This window comes from Grus americana, chromosome Z (assembly GCF_028858705.1).
Source record: "Grus americana isolate bGruAme1 chromosome Z, bGruAme1.mat, whole genome shotgun sequence".
In the NCBI taxonomy this organism is placed as follows: Eukaryota; Metazoa; Chordata; class Aves; order Gruiformes; family Gruidae; genus Grus; species Grus americana.
Window position 1 is genome coordinate 57,137,817 of NC_072891.1, and position 12,812 is coordinate 57,150,628.

The following is a 12,812-nucleotide window of genomic DNA, read 5'->3' on the forward strand; positions in this document are numbered from 1 at the left end:
CTGTAGATCACACTTTCTGTGCCGTTTATATACATGCATATTTTATGCTGTTTTGGTTTAACTCCGGCAGCTAAAACAACCACACAGCTGTTTGCTCACTGCCCTCCTGCAGTGGAAAGGGGGAGAGAATCGAAAAGGAAAAAAAAGAGTAAGACTCATGGGTTGAGATAAAGACCGTCTAATAGAACAGAAAAGGAAGATACTACTACTACTACTACTACTACTACTACCACCAGCAGCAACAACAACAACAACAATAATAATAATAATAAATATAAATACGATAAATATGCAATATAATGACTATAACTATAACTATAAATACAAATATGCTGATGCACAGCACAATTTCTCACCACCTGAAGCTGACGCTCAGCTAGTTCTTGAGGTGCCCTGGCTCACAGCTGACCCGCAGTTATATACGTGGAGCATGGCATTGTATGGTATAGAATATCCCTTTGGCCAGTTTGGGTCAGCAGTCCTGGCTGTGTCCCCTCCCAGCTTCTTGGGTGCTCCCTGCCTTCTTGTTGGCAGGCCAGTATGAGAAACTGAAAAGTCCTTGATTGCTTGGCAACAACTAAAAACATCAGTGTGTTATCAACATTATTCTCATCCTAAATCCCAAACGCAGCACTATACCAGCTGCTAGGAAGAAAATTAACTCTATCCCTGCCAAAACCATATAACTCTTTTCCTCAGTAGATAGTATCCAATACTTTTCCTCTTCTGGATCTATGCTCTTCCTTTTGAAGCTTTATTACTACCCAGTGTCAGTTATGTGTGTCCATAACCTCTTGTGGATGTACTCAAAGGCCTTAAGATGCTGATATGGTAGAAGACAATCTCCTCTGTGATTTCTGCTCAATGTCTAGAATCCAGATGTTCCACACAATAATTTAAAAGTTTTCCATACTCAAAGAGAAACCAGATCAAAGACATCATCATACAATTAATTTTTCTTAGGGAGTCAAAGAGTGAGACTGGCAATTATTTGTTTTAAAGTGTTATTTTTTTGTGGAGAAATAATCATGCTTACATAGAAATTAGGTGGAGCATATACGGCACCAGAATATTTTAAAACATTTAGAGTGCTTTGAAACTAAGCCTCACGGGCTGAACTGAAGACCATTAGTGATAAGAGCAGAGTGCAGCCACAATAAGTCTCATTCTTTGTCCTGCAGCCCTCAGAATTTTTAAGAGTGTTCAGGCTTCATTAACAAGTCACACATTTTGATAATCTTGCAGTACTCAAGATGTGTAGCTCTCTCCTGCTCTCAGAACAGGAATTACTTCTTCATTGCTGCAATTAATTGTTGAGAATCGTGACTTCTTGAAAGCAGCTTCTTCATAGAAAGGTTTTGCAGCTCAGTGTGTGCTTCTGGCCAGCAATCTGGATACACTGCCTAGCACATCCCTGAGTATGCAAAATAGGGTGGCTTTCATCTCACGCCACCTATTGCAGTCTAAAAGTTAAGATATCTAATCTAAGTCAGTAGTGATGGGCAAACATCTTTAGAGGCCAGTTCACCCCATCCCAAGACAGGTGTCTTACCACAGGTAAGCGTAATTGCCCTTTGCAATGATGACTAGCTTAACTTGATGCTTAACCTTTACGGATGACTTCATTTTGGTGTAATGTTTGATCCTCTACAGGTTCATAATTTTTATAGAGACACTCGAATTGTATTTCAGATTGGTTTTAAGCATATTCATCGGATAATTTTTTAAACTTTGTCTAATTAAGGAGATCAGTTCAGAATGGTGGAAATGAAAATATGCTGTTGTTCTCCATTTGCTATCAGTGAGAATAACACTCCAAACAACTAGGAAACAGTGTGGACTTTTAGACTGGGGAAAGATGTGGAAACCAGCTTCTAAAGCAAATAATTTTGGCACTGGTCCCGATTTGTTTGTCTTGCACATCTCTAAACTAATTCTTATCCTGATAGTAAGACAGGATTATTGGCTTCAGACTACTTTGAAGAGTTCAGTTTGAAGAGGTACTACCACCACTGCAAAAAAATAAAAAAATAAAAAAGAAGGAACTTCTTATCAAAGGTGATCTAGTTAATTGGTAGAACATCTTCTCTTTGCATCATTTGTTGCTGAGGTTGTCCATTTTCTACCTGGTATGTGTATTTCCATGACAAGTGTACTACAGAGGAAGTTATCTTCAAATGAGCAGTTAGGGCCATATTCTTATAATGACATATCTCTTATAATTCCTTATTGCTCCAAAACTTCCCTTAAAGCAAATGACAGAATTCACAAAAAATGTGGTTCTCAGTGCAAAAGATGATGAAAAATATAAATATATTTTCTTACTATTTCACATTTATATGCATACATTACAGATGGACATATGATTAAAGAAACAGACAGGAAGTCCTTCAAGTTGTAAGAGATGTCAAAAAGGAGTAACACACAATTGGCACAACTTCATTTGATATGTTAACTGGGGATCTGAGAATGAATGTATCTTTCTGACACCAAAACTGGAGGAACAGTGATACGCAACTAAATTACAAACTTACTGCTTTGGAGAAACGTAGTGTTTTAAACCACTGATATATCTTAAGGCCCACACATTGAGAAGGAGTAAACAGATATATGTTCCCATGAAGGATAATGAAGGTAAGCAAATATAAGCAACAAGCATGCAACTGGCACTGATGATCTTCAGCTGGCTAGACCAAGTCCTTGTGCAGACAATTGCCATTCATTCTGGATTAAAAAACTCTGGCTGTGATTAAGATACTTAATTTGAATCAGCTCGAAATATCTTTTTTCCCCATCTTAGTGCTATTTCTTGGTGGTTTTTAATCATTTAGGCCTGAGATCAGAGCAAAACTGCCATTAGTTCTAATAGGGTTAGATACAGGGATGAGGAGTACCTGTGACAAAATTCGGGTTATCGGTTGTTTTGGGGTTTTTTTGGTAAATCAAAGATACTATCTGTATAGTATAACAGCTATTAGAGCTGTGTCGTTGCTGTACTGTACTGGAATGAGCTTCTCAGAACCCCGACGCTTGCAGCAACAGCAGGTGTCTCTGCTTTGCAGCACATTCTGCACAGCCCAAGCATTGGCTGGCTGGGCCCTGGCTCACTCCTGCCCTGCCCAGCCTGTGCAAACTGGGTGCTGCTTTCACACCCCAGCCTGAGCTAGCAGCAGCAATAAAACCTACCCGCTCTTCTGTAAAAAAAAGAGGCTTTAATGGCACAACTTCCTAGTACATGAAGTGCAAAAACCAAAATTCCATCTATTCCAAAATAGTACTTAGCAGTTATGGAAGGCAGATTTCCCCTTGCAAAAGCTGATTTGGTAGATTAGCTACTGTCCTCATTATTTATGATTGCTTTTCATATTTAAAACATACATAAGTTTATCGTGCAGAGGCTGTGTTAAAGGGAGTGTGTGTGGGTGGGATAACATTTGTGTCTCTTCGGGGCTTTTTTGTGGAGAGCAACCACCATGTAATGGTTGCTTAGTTTCACAAACCATTTTCCTCCCCATGCTCCAGGCTACAACTTTAATCACGAAGCAGGATCACAGGTCTGATTTACCTGAAATACTTGGGGAATAAAAAGTATCTCCACTTAAACGTGCAAAAACATACAGAAGTGGTAAAGTAATGATGTCCTTCCTTTCTCAAGCAGTACCGGAGGGGAGCACATGACGTACGTTTTTCTGTGGATTTGAGTCTCCTGACGGAGCCGAGGACCAGCTCCTACTCGTGGGACCTAAGAAGCTTTGACGATTTTATTCCTCGGTCACCTGGCAGGTAGGTACCCATCGTTCACCGGGATGAACAAAATAACCTCCGAGGCCCCTATCTAGCTTTCACTTTGCCTGCAAGTGACTGGAGGGAGGCTATTTTGGGGCGGGGGGTGGGGGAAGGCATCATCCGCGCTGCGGAGCGCTCCACAGCGATACCAGTCCGAAAAGCGCGCAACCGGTTAAGTGTCCGTCTGTCCGTCAAACGTCTCTCTGTCCGTCGTGATACAAGGCGCCGCTCCGCCGCCATCACTCGCACGCCCACCCCAGCGGCGGGGCCGGAGGCCGAGGCCAGGGGTGTGGGCGGGCCGGGCCGGGTCGGGCGGAGAAGGGGCTGCGCCCCGCCGGCCCCGCCGCACACAGCGCCCCTCGCTCGGCTCAGCGGCGGCGCGGCACCCGGCGGCGGCACCCGGCGGCTCCCGGTGCCCGGTCAGACGAGGAGGGCGCCCGCGGGACAGGTAAGCAAGGACCCATCCCGTCCCGCCCCACGCAGCAGGTGCGCCTCCGGGAAGCCGCGGTGCCGGGCGCGGATGCGGCGGAGCAGCGCGGCGGTATCTCGGGTCAGGCGGCGGCATCTCGGGTCGAGCTGTGCCCGGGGCAGGGGGACGAGGAGGTGAGGCGGGATCGTCCCCAGAGCGGAGCGGGAGTTGCCCTCGGCACAGGTGTCCTGGGGGTCGCCGTGGAATGCCGGCACCGCTCTTCGGTACCGCCGCCTTTGCAGAGCAGCCAGGCGCCCGAGCGTTTCCCTCCGTGCTGTCACTGGTCGGTGACCGGGCTGGCGGGGCGGCTCTGGGGCTCCGGGCAGGCTCATCTCTCTCTCCCCAGCTCGCATGGTCTCCGTCTCCCGTGCTAGCGGTCCAGAGCCGGGACGAGTCCCTTCAGGCTCTCCTAAAGCCAAGGATTTTTTTTTTAAAGGGTTTTTTAAAGGCTTTTTCAAGGTTCGTTGTCACGAAAAAGCTTTTGACAGTCCTAAACAGAGCCTGGAAAGAGGGTACGTACTGAGATAGGGGGATATTTTTCTATATATGTAAATAAGCATAACCTGCACGTGAAAATGCACATTGTTTAATAACTTGACTTTGTTCCAGCATATGTCTTTCAGCAGAAGCTGCCTAGAGAAATTCTCAGTTATGTGGTATCCTGTACAGATTTTCTTTTGGCAACAGTCATAGTAGTGTAAATATTTCCTATTTTGTGCTTCAGCCAAGAAGTAGGCTCTATCTGGAAATCTAGGCACAAATCAATTAGGAAAAATAAGCAGCTGCTTTTCCCAGAATGAGCTGGGAATGCAGGGCTTTTTGGTAATCTTACGAATTACTTAAATGTTGCTGCTAGTCGTTGAGTACTTAAATGTAGTCAAAGCAGACATGTGTTTCCCAGAATTGTGTACAGCTCTGAAGTTTTTCTCAAGTACCAACTTTTTATTATAGAGCGAGTTTAAAACCTTAGCTTGGAACATACTGTCAGTACTGAAGATGTTTCATGGCGTACTTTCTCAGATTTGTAACAGAGCTTTGGCAGCAGCAGTTTGGAAAGCAGATTAACAAAATGACTCTATTTAGGAAAAATGTTTTTATCCAGTAACTTGGAAGAACAAAAAAAAAAAGCCAAGTCTGGAGAGTGACATTTGTTTTCCAGCAGATAAACTACAGACCTACGCTGAAAAGTCTGAGATGCTTTGACTAAGCAGCATGTCTGATGTAAGACTGAAACTGAAAGCTGGCTTCAGGCTTCAGTTTCCTTGTCAAAACCCCTAAATGGCATTTGTGCCCAATAACACAATACCGTGAGGAAAGCATATGTAATTAGGTATGTGCGTTCTTCTTGAAGCACAGAAGGGTGTGCAACTGTCTGATCTGGAGGCAGAATGTAGGAAAATAACAGCTTGGGTGGCCAAATTACCTGTATCGGTTGCTACTCAATGACCTTGTAAATGAAATGGTATTAAGAAGCCTATTTTTATTTTGCGTTTCAAGGCAGAAAGGCCAACTGGGCAGATGTGCCCCAGATTTTTAATAAGCTAGACAAACAATGTAATTTAGGCCCAAGTTTCTACTTGTTTGCTCATATAACTCATGCACCTGCACAGCATCAAAACATGGGACCATATCTAGTAAAAGTTATTTAATTTTTCTTACACTGACAACTGTAATCATCATATGGCCTTGTCATACAATCAAATTTACAAGAGGTGGATCAGTTGCATCATATTAGTATTGACTGTTAATATGCTGTGGAGATGGCATGGCTTTGCATTTGGCTTCTGAAGATGGTGCAGTTGTAAGTCTGGAGGTTATAAGTCTCTGCTAGAAGATGAGCAGTTCTCAGGATTGGCAATGAATTTTCTATGTCTCGCTCTCTGATTACAACCCATATCTTCCAAAAAAAATTCTCAACTGCTTGCTGCACAGTCACCTGTGTGAAGTAAGCTGGTTGTATCTGTTTAATTTCCCTGGAAATCACAAGACTTCTCCTGTTTTGTGCATCAGATGGTGAAATGGTCCAGAGTCTGCGCTGTTCTCCAGGGGCAGGGCTGTGCATGCCAATTTTGAGTCCCCAAACACAGCCCCAGTAGACAGAAACTGTACTGCCTTTGCCTCAATAGCATGATGATTTAGCTGTTTCTATACTATAATTTTTACCACTTAGCTGCTGTAACTAAAATATGCATAGCTAATGCCAACACTTAAAATGCTACTGGAGGTGTGGTGTTGTGTCCTCACAGGCTGGGCACCTGGAGGACCTGTCCAGAGGTTACAGTGTTACATGAGCTGTTCCTGTGCTGCAGGTGAACAGAAGAGTTTGACCAAGTGAACAGTCCTTCGGTGACTCTCATAACCACATTTTCCACAAAAGGATGTATTCTGCAGTATGGAAGCATATACCTAGGGAAGCAAATGCAGTTTAACAAAAGCAGTTAACTCATCTATGCAAAGAACACAGGAACCGTGCATTAATATACTTAAGTTTGATTAACATCTAACAGAGTTTGGAGTGGGCTTTTGACTGCAGCTGGTAAGGATCCCTTGAATTTATATTCAGATTAGTTGGCAGGAGTTTTGTGCTGTCTCTACATACCTTTTTCTTGTTTAGGCATTTTCACTTCTTCTCATTAGGGGAAGTTAAGTGCCTTTTGAGGAAGGAAAAAAAAAAACCCAGATTCTTTGCATATGTGCTACAATTTTAGTCAAAACAAAGATATGTTTATTCTTCTATAGAGAATACCATAGCATGGATGTCACCGAGTACATTCATTTTTTAGATGGAACACAGTATACAGCAGTGAAAATCCACTGTAAGCCTTTCTTTAGATGTGGAGTGGAATGGTGTAGTGGAATTACAGTCACAGTTTTTGCATCCTTATTCCCATTAAGCAGTGTCTTCCTTGATGAATTATGCCAGTGTCACCAGATTTTACTATATAGTAGTAATGTTACCGACTCACTGTCAGCAATGGAACTTGACCCTGATTTTAATATTAAGGGATGAGTTTCCTAGTAACTGGCATTCATATTCCCCCTTGAAGATTAGAAACATACACTAGAATCAGCATATCATGAACTTAGATGTAACTGCATTATTTTTTCATCTATGAGAAGAATGTGTGTGTTGATATATGTTTTTCTTATGAAAAGAGTGTGTGTCATCTAAAGCCATCTGTCAGAAAAATAGGAGTAGTATTCTGGGGAGGGATTGCCTTTACTAGAATAGCTTTATTGATTGTGTCAGCATTCTTGCTAATTAACCCATTCAAACTGTCTGGTCTTTAATTGATGTTCTGCTTGTGTAAGGATTTGTGGTTCATGGCTTTGGATGTACACATTAGGTTTATATTAAAATGTAGACAGCCAGCTCTTCATGTTTTATCTGTGTTTTGTATCTGATTGTCAGAGAAATTAGCCCATAGTCAGCAATGAGGTACTAATTCTGAGCCCTTTGATGTGCAAGACAACGAAAGAATATAGATTGGGAAGCAGAAAGCATAATTTCAACTTTGACACTGACTTGCTCTGTGACCTCAGGAAAGAAATTTAATCTTTTTCTGCTGCTGTAAAAGAACATTCTTCTAAGCCTACCAAATTACTTTTGTTGAACACACAGAGATGCAAGTTAAGTCTTGCAAAGAAAGTTGAATGTAAAGACTTCATATTAATGTGTCTTACATTTAAAATAGAAACACTAGCACTAAACAGCTGTTGGTTGTACGGCTGTAGTGTCCCACCACTCCAGTAACAGGAGCTGTACAACAGCACAAAAACAATAGCAAAAATGATCTTGCCTTTTATAATCTAAAATTTAAGACAAAAAACAACAGGAAATAAGGAAGGACAATGAAATAATGAAAACAGCTGCCAAGCCACAGTCATATTATTATTCATCAAAAATCATGGAAATGAAAATGTTTAAAGGAATTAATGATAGGTGAGAGTCTTCAAATAGGAGATGATGTATAACTACCTCTCTGAAACACCATTATATTACCAGTGAGGGCTAGTACCATGGCCCTGCCAAAGAAGGAGTCAACATCTTGTTAAGTATGAGAAAAGTTGGGCATGGGAAGTGACCATGAAAGGCAAGGGGAAGCTCGGAGAAGTCATGACCTTAGAGTGATGCAGAAGGTGGATTTGCAGTCTGGACGAGAGAAGACCAGCAAGGTTTTGTGGTGGGGGAAGGGTGTCCAGACATGAGACTGGGGGGCCCTGACCCAGTCTAGTGATGTCTCTCGTGGGCAGTGCTGGTCTGGGAGGATATGCTTGAAACAGTAGCAGAGGATGTAGAGAAAAGGGAGGGCTGGGCAAGGCTGCTCAAGACGGAAAAATGATCAAGAGAGTGATAGTGTGTGTTTAGGGTGACTGACACATCTAAGAGCAATAGCAGGATGGAATACCAAACCAGAGGTTAGCAGAAGATATGTTACTTTCATGGACTGAAAAGGAAGGAAAAATGGACTGGACAGAAAACAATAAGCAAGCTGGTAGTTTGTTGTTCCATGCACACTCCTATTTCTTTTGGAAAGATGCCACTGCTTTGTAAAGTTTTCTGTACATCACAAGCATTGTTCTTGCCACATCATGCTTATCTCCTTCAGGGGTAGATCCTGTAAGCCCTCTTCAAAGTGACTAGCACTGTATTCAACAAGTAATCATATGAAACAAAACACTCTTCCATCAAAGGGCTTAGGAAAAGTGATTATGAGATCCTCATCCATGGTTCGCAGTGGATCTGGCAGTGCCGTGCACTGCCTGTACTCTGTAGTCACGCCACAGCTCTGCAGTGGTGCCAGCCCAGGGTGTGGGAGCTGCCTGAGGGCTCCCCAGCTCCAGTTCTGCACGTGTGTTGGGGTTTCTCAAGGGCAGCCAGCATGTGTGGAGGAAGCATTATGCTGCAGTCTCATTTTGACATGCAGTTTTAACCATCGTAATTCATGTCTAAAGATCAGGGCTACAGGGTGCATCTGCCTTGCGTTGTAGATGCAGGCAGGAACAGTGAGGTTGTTAGCTCATGGAACAAAGGGGAGGAATTTGCAGCTGTGATCATGTGCTTGTCTTTTCCGAAACTAGGTTGTAGGGGGATCCCACTACCATGGTGGTATCCTTCTGACTTCACATACTGCAAAGGTGAACTAAATCAAACTTTTTTCTATGTTTTTCACTATTGCTGGCTTCATTCAGACCTTTTGTACCATGGCAGTCTATTTTTTATTAACTGTGTTGCTCAAAACTTGAGTTTGGTGTTGATTCATGCATGGTGATTTACATGATGGCTGTTTTATGTAACGTGCCCCTTTCTTCATGTGACCCATAGAGAGGTTTCAGAATCAATTGATTTGGATGAGAGCTTTAGAATCCTGACTTTCAAAGTTTCAGTATTGCTGAACTGATTAACTAAAGAGGAGTGAAACAGTTTTGATCACAGGGGTCTGCCAAAAAGAGCCCCCAAAGTGAATGTTTTGTGCAGAAGCATGCCTTGCAGTTTAAGCCCAGAGTGACAATGATTGTAACACAACGCTGTTCATGTGACAGCAGACAAAGAGGCCATTATGCACGGCTGGCTGGCATCAGATCCTCCTAAAGCCAATAGTCAGACTGAGCTTGGTCGCCCCTGAGAACATGAATACACTTGCATGTTAAAAAAGAAGATGTGTGTGTGTGCGCGCACGCACGCAAATACGTGTGTGTGTGCGCGCCAAGGTCCTGTTAAGTTGTACATACAAAAAGACATCATTGATTTATGTTTTTTTGGAAGTTGCTGTCAGGATTCAACAAAAAACATGTAACATAGCACTGAGGACAGGCATGGTGGGAATAAGACAAAGTATGTCAACAGACCAAGCAGATCTTCCAGTTCCTTTGCTCTGTGCTACAGGATTGCTTCCCACAGTGTGCTTTTGAGCATGCATAACTGAGTTTTATTTTCCTCTAAAGTCTTTGCAAAATTTTGGACTGCTCTGGTCTGTCAACACACAAGTTATGATCACTGGAACTTGGGCACAAATAATGCTTATATGTTTGTGAGAAGCACATGTTTAGTGACTTACACACCCTTTTTAAAAGATTCAACAAGAATCAGAGCACTTGATACATGAAGAAATGTCCCTGACAACTTGTGAGCTTCTTCATGCTTGTGTCAGCCATTGTAAATCTACTTAAAAAATAGGATACGGCAGCTGGACTGGAAAGCTTTTCAATTAGAAATGTATTTGTTTAAAAACAACTGTTTTGCCTTTGCAGCCCTGGGGGCTGGATTGTCTTCTCCATCACACAGGAGGTGGCACCCGATGATGACCGGAGTCACTGGTGATTACAGCTGGCAAAGGCGCTTTGGCCTCATTCCCTAGCTACTGCTGTACATTATCTTTTTCCCTCGTTTCTCCTCCCCCGCCCCGTTCCCCCCCCTCCCCGTTTCCCTCCCCTCCCTTTCCCCTCGCTTCTCCCCCTTCCCCCCTTCTCCTCCTTTCCCCCCTTCTCTCCACTTTTTCCCCCTTCTTGCCCTTTCCCCCCCTTTCCCCTTCCCCCCTTTCTCCCCTTTCCCCTTATTTCGCCCTTATTTCCTCCCCTTTCTCCCTCCCTTCCCTTCCCCCCCTTTCTCCCCCCCTTTTCTCCTCTTGCCCCTCCTCTTCCCCCTTTCTTCCCCCTTCCCTCCCTTCCCCCCCCCTTTTTTCCTTTTATTTTTTCCTTTCCCCTCTCTTCCTTTTTCTTTTTTCTTATTCTCATTGAGAACCTTATTAAACTAGTGTTTGCTTTTGAATGGTATTTGCTCCTAAACACTTAGCTTAAGGCAAACACATCATTTACAGAGCAGTCTTTGTCTGTTTGTTGATATATTGATACTTTTATAAAAGCAAAGCACCGTGAGTACAATTTCTTTAATTTCACGTAAAGTTCAAATATGTTTTTTCATTTTGGTCTGACTGTAACATTTTCTGAATACAGAAACTCAAAATATAAAATTATTTCATATACTACAGTTGTGTTTTGTTTTTCCTGACACATTTTTCCTACTTTATTTACACTTTCCTAGTGAATATTTTACTTTAGAGAAGCTTTTGAAATGCAAACAGGAGCAGAAAGCATTTTTTGCAACTGGTGACAGAGTAGTAGTAAATAATTAATCCTTTTATTTATTCAGTTCTCCATCATTTTGGAGGGTTTTTTGTCTATACTTTTGGGAGAGACAATCACCAAAATTACTTATGCTTCTGTTAAGAGGTTTGTGTCACCAAGATTTAATATGAAGAGGGTCAGGCTGTATTTTGTGTTTGGGGTACAAATGATAAATCAAGAAGCATGGTATATTGGTAGTTCTATTTAAATACAGAAGTGCTGGAAGAGATGATGACTTTGTTATTCTTGCCTGCACCAATAAAGGGCCAAGCTCAGTCCTGCTCCATCCAGCATGTGCTGAGGGCTGCCCCAGCAGCCAGCCGTTCCCTTTGCTCACCCCCTGCACTCCAAAGACATGATTCTCAGGAGCTGTTGCAGGCTCTGTATGAACATGGCACTTTTGCTCACAAATTCCTTTTTGTGCCAAGTTGCTTGTGGTTAAGGATCAAAACTAGAGAGCTTAACGATTTTGTCTGAATTTCACATGTCAGTAAAAATCCCAGCCAATTTTGGCCTGACACTTGGATCAATTTTTGGTGGTTGTCGCTTCTTTAACCTTAGTGTGCTTGAAGAGTCTCACTGCTCCTGGGAAAAAAACAAGAGCTGTGTGGTTTGGGGAGCAAGGTTGGCACAGTTAGATTCGTGACCAGCTTCTTCCTCCAGTGTTTACCTTAGATGTTTTAGTAAATCTTTCAATGGAAAGAAATACTGAGGATACAGCCCAGCTGGTGTCAGAGGGAGACTGGGCTAGTTAAGAAATTCAGTGATCTGAGTAAGTCAGGTGAATAAATGCTTGCTGAGGGTAAAGCCGAGCTAGACAGGTGGTATTTTTCAAACAGTCCTCAAGAAAAGGATTGGTACTTCATATTTTTTTTTTTAAACTGTGTTAGAAGGGTGCCAGACTGCATAGAAGTTAGGATTTCCTTTTCTCTTGCAAGCACTATGGAAATAATGCTTGTGATCTCTGCATGTGCTGCCATTAAAGGATGTTTGTAGGCCATGACACAGCCTTATAACAGCAGTGGATTTTCATTATCCATATAGTTACTCCTTTGTGGATAAGAATCTCTTCAATTATAATGTTAGTATGAATATCCTAAAAGTGCGTGTCCTGTGAAACAGCACATTGTCCATCTCCTGAAGACAGCAAAGCAAACAGCCTCTCCAAATCTAAGATCTTATCTGTCACATGGCCCTTTCACTCAGCGAAAGGAAATTATTACTTCCAAATACTAATGTTTGGATTTGTACAAATGAACTCATGTCCCAGGTGTGCTTTACTGATCAAATCGCATCCTCCTGGACCATGATTGGTTTTGGGGCCATAAAAAACAAGGAAGGACATTTGAGTATGTATTTTAAAAAATTGTGGGTGGGGCTTAATGCAGAGATGGTGCTGTATGATTTTTGCCTGCTATATACGGTTTGGTAT

The 12,812-nt window shown here is 42.5% G+C and overlaps 1 protein-coding gene across 2 annotated transcripts in view; it reads left to right on the forward strand.

Moving 5' to 3' along the window:
• Positions 1-4,120: 4,120 nt before the first annotated feature.
• The window catches only part of MEGF10 (multiple EGF like domains 10), a 111,519-nt gene continuing 102,827 nt past the window's right edge, over positions 4,121-12,812 (forward strand). For both annotated transcript variants that reach the window (XM_054810377.1, XM_054810378.1), the window contains exon 1: positions 4,121-4,234. The gene's annotated coding sequence lies outside the window, so the exon portion shown is untranslated. The remainder of the gene's footprint in view (positions 4,235-12,812) is intronic.